The 15,501-nt window shown below is 44.7% G+C and overlaps 1 long non-coding RNA gene across 1 annotated transcript; it reads right to left on the bottom strand.

Moving 5' to 3' along the window:
- Nucleotides 1-894: 894 nt before the first annotated feature.
- Nucleotides 895-14,425, bottom strand: LOC132814965 (uncharacterized). The gene is made up of 3 exons (XR_009644611.1): nt 14,369-14,425; nt 4,195-4,312; nt 895-1,566 (listed from the first exon to the last, which is right to left on the bottom strand). It is a non-coding gene; the product is annotated as an uncharacterized LOC132814965 (long non-coding RNA).
- Nucleotides 14,426-15,501: the final 1,076 nt, after the last annotated feature.

Below are 15,501 nucleotides of genomic sequence, written 5' to 3'. Positions count from 1 at the left end.
TAGAGACCAGCCTTGGTCAATGTGGAGTTCCCACATTCTCCCCATGATAATATGGGTCCCCGCCAGGTGGTCCGCTTTCCTCCCACAGTCCAAAGATGTGCAGGTTAGGTGGACCAGTCGTGCTAAATTGTCCACAGTGTCCAGTATTGTGCAGACTAGGTGGACCAGCCATGGGAAATGCAGTATTACAGGGATGGAGTGCTCTGGCGTGATGTTCTTCAGATGGTCAGTGGGGTTTGATGGGCCAATGCTCTCCTTCCACACTGTCAGGATTCTATTCTATGATTGAGGATAAATGCGACACAGCAGGGTGTCCTTGGAGAAGGAGCATGTGGTGTGTATCAATGCCCTCGATGCCTTCAGATAGAGGTGGGCACCACAGGGGATACATTGCTTTATTTCCGCCGCTGCCCCCTCCCCCCCCCAACTCTACTTTGATTGAGTCCCTTCCCACTCTGTCACTTGTAATGGTTTGCTTTGCACGTCATAGGCCTTGTTTATAAATATTCAATTAGTTACACGGGTGGTTTACTGCGGGTGATTAACCAAAAGCAAAATGGCGTAATGATGATTTTGATGGTGGGAAGGTTGCTGTGATAACACTTCTGAGTAGGAGAAATAGGGGAAAAAGAACACTTCACAACACTCAGAACGAGAACTGAAAAGCAGTTAAATCACACCAAAGGTTCAGACAGGGTGGGAATATTTCCCTGTTGTTTGAGCAGCTGGAAAATAATGGTGTCCAGGAATAGACAGGAATTTGTTCTATAGGGAATTTTTATTTTAAAAACTATTATATTCAGATAGTTTCATTTCTTTTACTTTTATTTTTTGTGGACTAAACTTTGTTTTTATTTTGTTAAATTTGCAAACCTTAAAATTTAAAATCGTTAAATAAAATCCATCAAACCATCCCTCATTGAAAACTGTTGTGGAAGTGCAATCTCCTGGAGAATCCCTGCCCACTTCTTCCTACCCAGGCTCCATGGCTATATACATACCTGGGAGATAGCAGCAGGAGGAGACCATTCAGCCTTTTAATCCTGCTCCACCATTCAATGGGAAACAGCAGACCATCCAGCTCAGTCTCCTGTTCCTGCTGTGCTCCAATCCCCTTTCATGACTCTACCTCAAAGAACTATATCTAAGTCCTCCTTTGGTTTCACTGCCTTTTGTTCCAGTGACATTGCGGTGTTACTGTGTGGGTGTAGGCAGGGGTAATGTGATGGTGCTGCCTCCTGGAGGATACACTCAGCGTCCCTCATCATCCTGCAGTAACATCAACTGGGGTTCAGAGATAGAAGCCATTTACAGGATATGGGTATCACTGGCTCAGCCAGCATTTATTCCCCATCTCTAGTTACCCTGGAGAAGATGGTAGTGAGCTGCTGTCTTGAACCATTCACAGTCCATTTGGTGCAGATAGACCAACAATGCTGGGAGGGACAGGGTTGCTGGATTTTGGCCGAGTCATTCTCCATCTTTGGTTCTTCAAATGCTGGTTAACTTAATCACAATCTGCACGAGTTTGAGATTTCAGTCTGCAAACCTTCACGATCTAGTACCCTGTATAAAGGAATATGTACAGGTTAGAAATTCAGAACAGACAATTCTAGTTTCTCTGGAGTATCTTTTTCCCCTTTCTTCCCCCAACGCTGTAACCCTCCAGCCCACTTCCTCTCTCCCACCATTCTGACTCTGCTACCCCCTAGTGTACACCCTCCCCATTCTCATGGAGTTACTGATAAACAGATCCATGCCACCACTTCCCGTCCCTGGTTAGACTCTGCACCCTTTCTGGGTTCACTTCCTTTCCCTTCAGTTGCTGCAAGTCAATAATGTAACAGCAGAATGAAACAAAAGGAAACAGAAAGGGAGGTGGCAGATCCTGGACAGAAGAGGAACCTTCAGTCTGGGAGAATGGGTCAGATCCTTCTTTGTTTCCCATTGGTCGATGCCCAGTGTTATGACGAGTTGGGGATGGCCTTTGGCCCCACGTGGGTGTAGTGACACTTTGACCCCCCGCCCCCCCAACCGATATGTTCCTCCTCCAGCCAGTCACAGTGTGAAGTACTTTCCGCTAGTTACCCCAAAGCACATGCTCCAAAATCGGCCCACATTCTGTACATTTACAGTGCCAGGCTTCCACACAGACGTGTGGTTCCCACCTCAGGGATTGTGGGAGTTGTAGTCCCCATGAAGCCACTGGTTTCCTGTCTCTGGAAAGTGAATGAAAAGTGTGGGGTGGAAGGTGTTGGGTATAGGATCCCCATTCAGACAGACAGGACATATGGACTGTCACTGGGTTTTACTGAGACATCTGCTTCCACAAACTGATTTCTGATGTAAAGAACACAGATTCAGCCAATTGCGGGGCGGGGAGGTTAATAAGGGGGAGTAGAGTTTAAGCAGAGGTGGCTCAGTGGCGAGCACCACTGCCTCACAGCGTCAGGGACCCGGGTTTGATTCCAGCCTTAGGTGACTGTGTGGAGTTTACACGTTCTCCCCATGTCTGCGTGGGTTTCCTCTGGGTGCTCCAGTTTCCTCCCACAGTCCAAATATGTGCAGGTTAGGTGGGTTGGCCAAACTAAATTGCCACAGTGTCCATGTATGTGCCAGTTAAGCCATTAACCATGGGAAATGCATGGTTACAGGGAATGGGTGGGTCTGAATGGGATGCTCATCATAGGGCTGGTGTGGACTCGGTGGATGAATACCCTGTTTCTGCACAATGGGGATTCTATCCTATTCTCAGGAAGAAGAATGTGCTTATCTCAATGTGTTGTGAATCTGTGGAATTCCCTATTCAAAATGCGGTGGATGCCAGGACAATGAGCAGATTTAATGAAGAGATACAGATGTTGAATTTGCAATGAGATGAAGGAGGAGAGAGAGAAGGTGGGAAAATCCAGCTGAGACCGAGGTGAGCTCAATCATCATCGAAAGGCTACACCGCCTCTCCTGTGCCCAGTGCTCATCTTCTTACGGTAATAACAGGAAAGCTGAATCCAAAACTCACCACCTTCACCCAAGGAGTTTTTCGGAAAACGTAGGATAATCTGGTGGATTAGTGTTCCAAACTTAGATAGTGAGGACGCATGTAGGAGATAATGATTTTGCAATTTTAAACTGAGGGGAGATAGTGATTTATGATTTTAGACTGTGTCGTACATTCACACCGTCCAGAATACTCTGTTGTGAATATCCATCCTGTACTTTATTACAAAGTTAAGGTCACTGATAATGAAAACCAAAACACCCAGGAAACATCCCCTCACCTTGTAATCTGATAAAAGACTTGTGACAAGTATGGATGAATTTAGAATACAGATGGAAAGCGGGAAGATTAAATCCAGTCCCAAAATCCTGTGCTTAAACAAAGGAGACTACCATAGGATGAGACAGGAGTTGGCTAATGTAAACTGGAAGCAAAGAGTTTACGATGGGGTAGTTGACAGACTGTGGAGAAATATCAAAGCAATTTTTCAAAGTGCTTAGCAAAAGTTTATATCAGTGAAATGGAAGGACTGTAGGAAAAGGAGTAATCTGCCATGAGTGGCTAAGGAAATAAGGGAGTCTATCAAATTGTAATAGAAGGCATATAAATTGGCAATGATCAGCGAGAAACTAGGAGATTAGAAAAACTTTAAAGATCAACAGAAAGCTAGATGGGACTGGGGATAAAAATTGACGAGTAGCTAACCCGAGGGCCAGAATAGCATACTGCTAGAGGGGAACATGTGGCCTCTGTAATTATTGAAGTACTTAACTGAAGAAGTCTGTTATCATAGAAGTAGACCTGATAAAGTTAAAAATTACACCGTGCTCGGAAAGCTAGTGCTTCCAAAAAAACCTGCTGGACTATAATCTGGTGTTGTGAGATTTATAACTTTGTCCACCCCACTCCAACACCGTCTCCTCCACATCAGAATCCTGACAGACAATCCCACTGAAACTGAAGCGCCTGTCAGGTATGGAAATGAGCCACGGGGGGTGGGGGGGGAGGGATGCGATGTTAAAACACAATGTGCTGAATTGAACTAGACCTTTTTAACTGCCGTTGCCATGGAGATAATCCTGATAAACAGCCTCCATTCAAAGCTACAAACTTTGGTAACATGGACTTGGCTGTGTCGCAGTAATTTTTCCAGACACACTGACATTTGAAATCTTTTTCACGGACAGAATACACACCTTTCCTTCCAGATGAAAAGGCCAATGATATTCAGGTCGGCACGGATCCAGTAACCATCAGGTCTGAACATGAAGCTCAATTTGAATTTCTCATTCACAAATCCACCCTTTCAGTACCCTACAACAGAGAAAACAACTCACCACTGTTAATACAGGATGGAACTTTATAAGATAATGATAGTATTAAATTGTAGTTTCCTTGTTCCCCCCAAAGCTTTAAATCTCAGTCTCACAATTTCTCTCTCTTGTTAACTGAAGACCAAACCAATCTCCTCACTCCTTCCCTCCACACCCAGTTTTCACAATCTCTCTCCTCTCCTTGAATTCAGTTACCTAGCTCTTGTCTGCAGACTAAGAACCAAATCAATGATTCTGACTCAGAGCATCCCGCGTGTTGGTGAATCCTCCCACCAGGTCCTCGGGTTTCCTTCCTACTCGGAATCACATTGGAGAAAAATCAATCTGGAACCTCCCATTTATATTCCCCACCTCCACCCTCTGATGAGAACCATCCTGCACACACTGCATCCTGCACACTGGCAAAATCATATCTGGTTGAACTGAAATGAAGCAAGTTAGAACTCTAATTGCATGCCCATCCATGTCCCTTTCCATAACATTCCTGAATTTTCATAAAATGTGTTCTGTTAACTTTCTGCAAAATCCTCCCCCAGTGAAATAGATTACCTCAGAGTACAAGGCATCTGGATCACGTGGGCAAATGGGCTGAGGAGTTCAATTTAGAAAAACATGCGTGGTGTTGCATTTTGGAAAAGCAAACCTTAGCAGGACGCGTACAGTTAATAGTAAGTTCCTGGGGAGTGCTGCTAAACAAAGACCTTGTTATGCAGCTTCATAGTTCCTTGATAGTAAAGTCGCAGGTAGATAAGATAGTGAAGGTGGCAGTTGGTCTGCTTGCCTTTATTGGTCAGAGTGTTTAGTATAGGGGTTGGGAGGTCATAATGTGGCTGTACAGGACATTGATTCGGCAACTTTTGGAATATTCCATGCAATTCTGGTCTTCCGATCAGAAGAATGTTCTCAAACTTGAAATAGGTCAGAAAGGTATTACAAGGATGTTGCCAGGAGTTTTACCTGGAGTGTCGGAAACTGAGGGGTGACCTTCGAATACTTAGAATACTACATTCAATTCTCGTCTCCCTGATTTCAGAAAGATGTTACGACAATAAACTCAACCTCAATAACAAGGTCCTGGGAAATGTTGACGAATAAACAGACCGTGCAGTGTGGGTTGATAGTTCCTTGAAAGTGGGGTTGAAGGTAGACAGGTCGGTGAGGTGGTGTTTGTAATGCTAGCTGTTATTGGGCAGTACATTGAGGATAGGAGTTGGGAGATCATGTTTCGGTTGTACAGTTTATTGGCTCGGCCACTTTTGGAATTTCCATACTGCTTTCAATTCCAGTCTCCCTGCTATAGGATGGATATTGGGAAACTTGAAAGAATTCAGAAAAGATTTACAAGGGTCTTGCCAGGATTGGAACATTAGAACCATAGGGAGAGGCTGAATAGGCTGAGGCTATTTTCCCTGGATCACTGGACGCTTGAGGTGGCATTGTAGAATTTCATAAAACTATGAGGAGCAACGATAGGGTGACTAGTCATGGTTTCTTTTTTACCCCAGGGTATGGGAATCTAAAAGTAGACAGCATAGGTTTAACATGAGAGGGGAAAGACTTCAAGGGGATTTGGAGGCTTTGGAGAGGGTGAAAACAGGTTTACCAGGATGTTGTCTGGATTGGGAGAGGCTGGAAAAACTTTTGTCTTTGGCAAGTCAGTAGCTGCGGGGTAACCCGAGAGGCACAGACAGAGTGAATAATGTGAGTTTTTTTCCAAGGTGGAAGTGACAAATTTTAGAGCCACACATTTAAGAGGAGAGGGGGCAGTTTAAAGGAAATGAAAACCAAAACAACTGCAGATGCTGTAAACCAGGAAGAGAAACAGAGGTTTCTGAAACAGCTCAGCAGGTCCAGCAGCATCTGTGAAGAGAAATTAGAGTTAACGTATCTGAGGAAGGGGGACCAGTCCCGAAACATTAACTCATTTTTCTTCACAGATGCTGCATGACCTGCTGGGCATTTCCAACGATATTTGTGCAGGTTTAAAGGGAGTTATGTCAGGCAAGTTTCTTAAGCAGAAGGTGGTAGTTGACTAGAATGTACTCTCCTGGGAGATGGTAAAAGCAGGAACAATCACAATGTTTTTGAGGCATTTGGGCAGACATAAGCAGGCATGGGGTGGCAGGGATATGGATCATGTACAGGCAGATGGAATTAGTTTGGAATGGCATCATGATCCACACAGACACGGTGGGCCGATTATTCTGGTGCTGTAACTGTTACGTTTTCCAAAGGGAAGAATGTCTTTTGAAGAAGTAACAAAGGATTGATGAGGGCAGAGCGATGGACATGATCTACGTGGACTTCAGTAAGGTGTTCCGCAAGGCTCCTCATGGGAGACTGGTTAGCAAGGTTAGATCTCATGGAATACAGAGGAAACCATCCATTTGGATACAGAACTGACTCAAAAGGTAGAAGACAGAGGGGTGGAGGGCTGCTTTGCAGACTTGAGGCCTGTGACCAGTGGAGTGTCACAACGATCGTTGTTTGATCCACTACTTTTCGTCATTTATATAAATGACTGGAATGCTAACATAGGAGGTATGGTTAGTAAGTTTGCAGATCACACCAACATTGGAGGTGTAATAGACAGTGAAAAAGATTACCTCAGAGTACAATGGGAACTTGATCAGATGGGCGGATGGGCTGAGGAGTGGCAGATGGAGTTTAATTTAGAAAAATGTGAGGTGCTACAGTAGGGACTTATCCACTTAATGATAAGGTCCTCGGGAGCATTGCTGAACAAAGACACCTCGGAGGGCAGATTCATCGCTTCTTGAAAGTGGAGTCGCAGGTAGATAGAATAGTGAAGGCAGCATTTGGTATGATTTCCTTTATTGGTCAAAGCATTGAGTACAGGAGTTAGGAGATCATATTGCGGCTGCACGGGACATTGCTTAGGCCACTGTTGGAATAATCCATACAATTCTGGTTGCCTTCCTATCAAAAAAATATTGGGAAACTTGAAAGGGGTCAGAAAAGAATTTCAAGGATGTTCCCAGGACTGGAGGATTTGAGCTACCAGGAGAAGTTGAATAGGCTGTGTTCCCTGGAGCGTCAGAGGCTTGCAAAATCGAGATTTGCAAAATCATGAGAGGCATGGATAGGGGAAATACACAAGTTCAGATGGTTGGCATAGTCTCATGGGCCGAATGGCCTGCTTCCACACTGTAGGGATTTGGTCACTGAGTATAGGAATTAGCTACAGTTGTGACTGTACTGGGCATTGGTGAGGCCAGCTTTAGAATACTACATTCAATTCTAATCTCCCTGATTTTGGAAAAAAAATGTTACAATAGGACTCAACCTCATAATAACAAGTTCCTGGGAAGTGTACCAGAACAAAAGCACTGTGCAGAGTGGGTTGATAATGCCTTGAAAGTGGGGTTGAAGGTAGACAGGTCGGTGAAGGTAGTGTTTGGTATGCTAGCTGTTATTGGGCAGTGCATTGAGTATAGGAGTTGGGAGATCATGGTTCGGTTGTACAGTATATTAGCTCGGCCACTTTTGGAATCCCCAGACTGCTTTCCATTCTGGTCTCCCTGCTACAGGAAAGATGTTGGGAAACCTGAACAAGTTCAGCAAAGATTTACAAGGGTGTTCCCAGTATTGGAACATTTGAACCATAGGGAGGGGCTGAGACTATTTTCCCTGGAGCAGGAGATGCTGTGGGATGGCTTTATACAACTTTATATAGTTGTGAGGAGCAACAACATGGTGACTAGTCAGTTTCTTTATTCCCAGGATAGGGGAGTCCAAAAGCAGAGGGCATAGGTTTAAAGTGAGAGGGGAAAGACTTCAAGGGGACCGTAGGGACAACTTGCTTGCTACATGCATAAATGAGCTGGTTGGCATGGACGATAAGGGCAGAGGGTTTGTTTCCATTCTGTACATCTCTGTGACTCTGTTTTACAAAACATGAGGAGAGTTTCAGAAAATATCTGCAAGGCTATTGTTAGGACTGTGGAGTTAAAGGGAAAGGCTGAATAAGCTGGGGCTTTTCCCCAGAGCGTCAGAGACTGATGGGTTACCTTACGGAGAAGCACAGACAGGGTGAATAGCCAAGGTCTTTGTTTCCACCCAGTGTCGGGGAGTTCAAAACTGCAGGGCGTTGGGTTTTAGGTGAGAGGGGAAAGGTTTCAAATGGACCTGAGGGCCAAACGGTTCACTCAGAGGTTGGTGAGCGTATGGAATGAGATGCTATAGGAATGATGAACACAGGCCAAATTAAATTTAAAAGGTGTCTGGAGGGGGACATGAATAGAAAGTGTTCATGTGTGATATAGGCCAACTCTCCCAAATGGAGCTGGATCAGGTTAGGATATCTGGCCGACATGGACGAGTTGGACTGAAGGGCCTGTTTCCGTGCTGGATAACTCTCTGACTCGAAGTGCCTCAGCAAAATGGTGGAAATTCACAATAAAAACAAAACCTGCTGGAGATCCTCAGCGGGTCAGGCAGCGTCTGAAATGGTGACAGATGCAGGAAACATTGCAGCCTGGAAGTAGTGTTGAGATGATCACACCAAGCATTACAATATCGATTACACGCTGAGTGCCAGAACGTGGGACCAGAATAAATAAGTGCTTGATGACCAGCATGAATACAATGGGGATGGAAAGCAGACGTTCTGGGTCAGGACTATTCATCAGGACTGACAAAGAGTCCCGACCCAAAACATCAACTTTCCTGCTCCTCTGATACTGCCTGACCTGCTGCACTTCCCCAGGTCCACATTGTGTACACTCTGACTTCCAGCAATGCCCACATCTTATCCACCCTGGTCATTGTGTTCAGGCCAGGCAGCATCAGTAGTGCTTGGTGTGTCCATCTCAACACTTCTTCAAGTGCACTATCTACCTGCACCTCTACTTTCGAGGAATTATGAACCTGCACTGCAAGGTCTCTTTGTTCAGCAACACTCCCCAGGACCTGACCATTATGTGTATCAGTCCTGCTAAGCTTTGCTTTTCCAAAATGCAGCACCTCACATTTATCTAAATTAAACTCCATCTGCCACTCCTCAGCCCATTTGCCCATCTGATCAAGATCCCATTGTAATCCGAGGTAACATACTCCATTGTCTGCTATGCATTCAATTTTAGTTTCAAATGCTAACTTACTAACTATATCTCATATGTTCACATCCAAATCATTGATATAAATGACAAAAAGCAGAGGGCCCAGCACCGATCCTTGTGGCACTACACTGATCACAGGCCTCCAGTCCAAAAAACAATCTACCTCCACTACCCTCTATCTTCTAACTTTGAGCCAGTTCTGTATCCAAATGGCTAGTTCTCCCGGTATTCTGTGAGATCTCATCTTGCTAACCAGTCTCCCATGGGGAACCTTACCAAACGCCTTACTGAAGTCCATAGAGATCACATCTACCACTCTGCCCTCATCAATCCTCTGAGTTAATTCTTCAAAAACAGCTCAATCAAGTACGAGACACATGATTTCCCACACACAAAGCCATGCCGACTCTCCCAAATCATAGAACATAGACAAGTACAGCACAGAACAGGCCCTTACGTCCACGATGTTATACCGAGATTTAATCCTAATGTAAAACATAGTAACTTAACCTACACACCCCTCAACTCACTGCTATCTATGTGCACGTCCTGCAGTCGCATAAATGTCCCCAATGATTTCGCTTCCACCACCACCACTGGTAACGCATTCCAAGCATTCACAACTCTGTGTAAAAAACTTACTTCGGACGCGTCCTTTATACCTTCCTCCTAATATCTTCATAGTATGACTTCTCAAACAAGTTAATCCTGCCCTGGGGAAAAGTCTCTGTACACCTCTCAGGTCTCCTCTCTTCCTCTTTTTCTCCAGAGAGAAAAGTCCGAGCTTATTCAAACTTTCTTCATACAGGAAGCCTTCCAGTCCAGGAAGCATGCCGGTAAACCTTGTTTGCACCCTCTCCAAAGCCTCTGTACATTTCCTGTAGTATTGAGACCAGGACTGGACACAAACTTCCAAGTGTGGTCTCACCTGGGACTTGTAGAGCTGTAGCAAAACCTCACGGCTCTTAAACTCTATCTCCCTGTTAATGAAAGCCAAAAAAACATTTGCTTTGTTAACAACCCTATCCACTTGGTTGGCAACTTTGAGGGATTTATGTACTTGCACACCCAGATCCCTCTGTTCCTCCACACTGCCAAGAATCCTGTCTTTAATCCTATACTCAGCATTCAAGTTCGCATTTATCCAGCCATTTCTCAGCCCAGCTCTGCATCCTGTCTATGTTACGCTGCAGCCTGCAGTAGCCCTCTATATTATCGGCGACACTTCCAATCTTTGTGTCATCGGCAAATTTACTAAGCTAACCATCAACCTCCTCATCCAAGTCATTTATAAATCCTACAGAGACCCAAGAACGGAGCTCTGCGGGACCCCACTCAACACTGTCCTCCAGACAGAATACTTTCCATCTACAACCACTCTCTGCCTTCTGTCAGCCAGCCAATTCTGAATCCGGATAGCCAAATCTCCCTGTGTCCCATACTTCCTGACTTTATGGATAAGCCTACCATTGGGAAACCGAACAAAAGCCTTGCTGAAATCCATTTATAACACATCCACTGCTCTGCAGTCGTTGACCTGTCTTGACACGTCCTCAAAGAACTCAATAATCACACTATGCTTTGACAAATTGTCATAAATTCTATCCCTCAGAATTATTTCCACAACTTTGCTGACAACAGATGTAAGACGGACTGGTCTGTAATTGCCACCGATTTCCCTATTTCCCTTCTTGAAAAGAGGAACAACATTCGCCTCCTTCTAATTCTCCGGTACGACTCCTGTAGAGTGAGGAGGCAAATATCCTCGCCAGCAGCTTAGCAACCTCCTTTCTCGCTTCCTGGAGCAGCCGAGGATAAATCTGGTCTGGCCATGGGGACTTATCAATCTTAATGTTTTCCACAATTTCCAGCACATCAATTTCATCAATCTTGATCTGTCCTTGCTTTTCTAAATACATGTAAATCCTGTCCCTCAGGGTTCCCTCCAACAACTTGTCTAGCACCGACGTCAGGGTCACGCGTCTGTAGTTCCCGGGCTTGTCCAAACCGCCTTCCTTAAACAGTAGCACCACATTAACCAACCCCCAGTCTCCTGGCTCCTCAGCTGTGACTATCAATAATACAAAAATCTCAGCAAGGGGCCCAGCAATCACTTCCCTGGCTTCCTACAGAATTTTAGGGTACACCTGATCAGATCCTGGGGATTTATCCACCTTTATGCGTTTCAAGGTATCCAGTACCACCTTCTGTGTAATATGGACATTTTTCAAGATGTCACCATCTATTTCCCGACATTCCATAACTCCCATGTCCTTCTCCACAGTAAACACTGATGCCAAATACTCGTTTTGTCTCTCTCCCTCCAACCCCATCCTTAACCCCATTCGCCAAAGCTGTGTCCTGTCCCCTTTCGCCCTCCTGATTTCCCTCTTCAGTATACTCCTACTGCCTTTATACTCGAAGGATGTTTTGTATTGGAATAAATGCAAAATATTACATCTTGATTAAAAAAAGGCAGGATTTACACTCATTAAAAGTCAGGCCATGAGAAGTGATATAGAACAAAGAGACCTCGGTGTTCAGATTTTTGAAGTATGTGTCACATGTAGACAGGGTGGTTAAAAAGGTGTTTAGCACATTTATCTTCATTGCTCAGACCTCAGAGTATAGGAGTTGGGACGGGATGTTGAGGTTGTACAGGATGTTGGGGAGGCCTCTTCTGGAATACTGTGCCCAGTTCTGGTTGTGCTGTCATGGGAAGGATATTATTAAACTGGAGCGGGTTCAGAAGAGTTTTACCAGTAGGTTAATGGGAATGGATGGTTTGAATTTTAAGCAGAGTCTGGATAGGCTGGGACTTCTTTCACTGGAGCGTAGGAGGCTGAGGGGTGACCTTATTAGAGATTTAGAAAATGCTGAAGACTATCAGTAATGTGAACAACAGGTGCCCTTTCCAGGAGGGGGTGCGATTCAAGACTGGGTATATACATTTTAAAGTGAGAGGAGGAAAGCTTTAAAACGACGTTTGGGATTTTATTTTTTTTTTTTGCATAGAGAGTGGTTCACGTGTGGAATATACTTGCAGAGGATGTGGAAGCTGTGAATACAATTACAATTTCAGGGTAGCACAGTGGCTCAATGGCTAGCAGGGCTGCCTCACAGCACCAGGGACACAGGTTCAATTCCTGCATTGGGTGGCTGTCCATGTGGAGTTTGGATATCCCTCCCCATGTCAGCGTGTGTTCCTCCAGGTGCTCCCATTTCTTCCCACAAGCCACAGATATACAGGGTAGGTGAACTGGCCGTGCTAAATTGCCCATCGTGTTCAGGGATGATTGGGTTTAGTGAATTAGTCAGGGGTATATGTAGAGTAAAAAGGGTAGGGGAATGGGATTCTAAGAGGAAAAAACATTTGGACCCGTATATCGATCGGGAATGCTAGGATGGATTTGGACCAAGTGGAGGCAAATGCGATTAGTTCAGATCAAAATTATGGTCAACACGGACTGGTTGGACCACAGGGTCTGTGTCAGTGCTGTATAACTTTATGACTCTAACGCTCCTACCTCTGTAAATTCCTGTGTGCTCGGAACTCTCCCTGTCAATGCCACCTCATCCAGCCTTACAACTCTTCCATATCTCAATAATTCCTCTCCAGCCTCAACCCCAAAAATTTCTATCATAAATATCTATCTTTGTAACATCCTCCATCCTCAGAATACTTTCCAACTTTCATGCCCTCCAGATTTATTATCCTCCCTATCTCTAATCCCCTCCCCTCTCTGAAAACTTTGCGATATGTGCCTTTCTTTATTTCCAGCCTCCAGGACACCCAATTTTATTTCTCACTTGATGATGGCCCTTTCTGATTCCTGAGCTGAGCTTCTGAATTTCATCTTAAAACTCTCCGTCTCACTTACCTCCCAAAAACATCGACCAACCATGTGTCATCTATTCTAGTATCACCTTTTCTGACCTGATGTCCAATGGAGCCTGTCATATTCCTGTCATAAACATCTCAGCTGTATACAGAACAGAAAAAATACTCTGGTGATCCATCTGTGAGAAAGGAAACTACCATCGAACTATCCTGATCTATTTTCCAGTACTTGTGGAAAAGTCTCCTCTATCATGGCATCACAAGTGCACACTAAATACATCTTAAATGTTTTTGGGATTTGTGTCTCCCACCCTTACAGACAGTGAGGTTTAGTGCAACTGTTGTTCTATAATGACATTACCCACAGGAACACAGAGCAGCTGGGTCTGTGCAAACCAGAGATCGCCCACACATTGGGAAGGATGGCAGGGTCCTTGAGAGGGGGCACAGGAGATTTACCAGGATGGTTCAAGGCATGGGGGATTTTAGTTGCAGGAACATGGGTGTTAATGGTACAGATCAAGAATATCCATCTACAATAGATGGACTCTCCTTTCTAACCTCTCCCCTTGCCTGGGCTGGGTAACCTTCAGGTTAAACCCACCACCAGTCATTTCTCCCTAATGAGAGAGCAGCCTATGGTCTGGGAGGACAATGCTGCCTTTCCCTTTTACACAGTGATGTCCACTGTACCCCGGGGGTGGGGAGAGGGAATGCTGAAGGTGGGGATGGGACACCACTCAGGCACAGTGCTTTGTCCTGGAGGATGTTCACTTTCTTTAATATTGTTGGGGCTGCACTGATGCAGGCAAGTGGAGAATGTTCCAACACAATCCTGATGTGTACCTTAGAGAGAGCAAACAGACATTGGGGAATCAGGGTTTGGGGAAACTGAGGTTGTTCTCCTTGTAACAGAGGAAATTGTGGCTGCACTGTGACAGAGGGGTTTACAGAAATTATACATTAGAATAATCAACCTTACACTCATCAGCTCATCATAAACTGTTGACAAGACATATATGAAAGACTTGGGGGAGATCTATTGACAGGATGGTTTGATTGAAAGGAGAACTTTTATGCATCAAATAGGAATGAGCTGGAACACAATACTCACAACTAAATGCAAATATCCAGGTCCTGATGAATTGAGTAATTCTGTCAGAGTTTGGTGTTACGAATACTGAGGTTACCATCTGAATGTCCACTTGTAATACAAGTTTATAAAATCCGTCACTGTCAGATCAGGTTAGAAACCCGCACCATCCCCTCCTCCTGGCCCAGGATGACTGGACACATTACCCCTTGTGGAGGTCAGCATTCAGTTCAGGGGGAAATGTATGTGGGTTTCTATCAGTTTCCATCTTGGGACTTCATGTGACTGAACAGGGCAGATCTTTGACACATGGGAGAGAATGTTCCAAGTGTTAGTGAGATGTGGAGAGCAGGATTTGCTGCTTCTTCTTCCTTCTGTGCTGCCGCTGTGCCTCATCAATAACACATGGCGGGGGGCGGGGGGGGGGTGAAAGGCTCATGCAGCTTCAGGGGCAAGTTGTCACCATTCTGACCAGATAGGCAGTAAGCTCCTCCCAGTCATTCCATAGAGTAACCCTTAAAAGACAGCAACTCTGTATGCTTCCCACTGCCCAGTGTTCCCAGGAAAAGTTTAGAAGAATGATTGGGAAAATCTCCTCGGAAAGGCATAACAGTAAAGTTCCAAAAGGATTATAACAGTTTACACAGAGGGATTCATTGGAGAAGTGGGCAACAAGTTGGCAAATGGAGTATCACTTGGGAAAATGTGAAGTTGTTCATTTTGGAGGAGATAATAAAAAGAACAGAGGACTATTTAATTGGGGAAACTGTAGAAAGCTGCACCACAAAGGGACCAAGAGGTAATGTGCAGGAAACAAAGCAAGTTAGCACAAAGTTACACCAAGTCATCAGGAAGGGGAATGGAATATTGCTCCTGATTTCAAGGGATTTGCAGTATAAGAGTTTAAAGTATATACCTGAGAGCAACTTTATGCAGTGTGAGTGAGACCACATCTGGAGTGATGAGAGAAGTTTTGGTTCCTTTATTTAAGGTAATACATCACTTCATCGGAGGCATTCAGAGAAGGTTGACTGGGATGATCCTTGGTTTGAAGGGATTCTCTTTGAAGAAAAGGCTGAAGAAGTCGGGACTCTACTCACTCGATTTGGGAAGAATGAGAAGTGAACTCTTTCAAACATATAGGCTTCCTACGG

This window comes from Hemiscyllium ocellatum, unplaced genomic scaffold, assembly GCF_020745735.1.
Source record: "Hemiscyllium ocellatum isolate sHemOce1 unplaced genomic scaffold, sHemOce1.pat.X.cur. scaffold_98_pat_ctg1, whole genome shotgun sequence".
Lineage (NCBI taxonomy): Eukaryota > Metazoa > Chordata > Chondrichthyes > Orectolobiformes > Hemiscylliidae > Hemiscyllium > Hemiscyllium ocellatum.
Note: the sequence above shows the minus strand (reverse complement) of the source record. Positions and strands in the feature narration are given on the sequence as shown.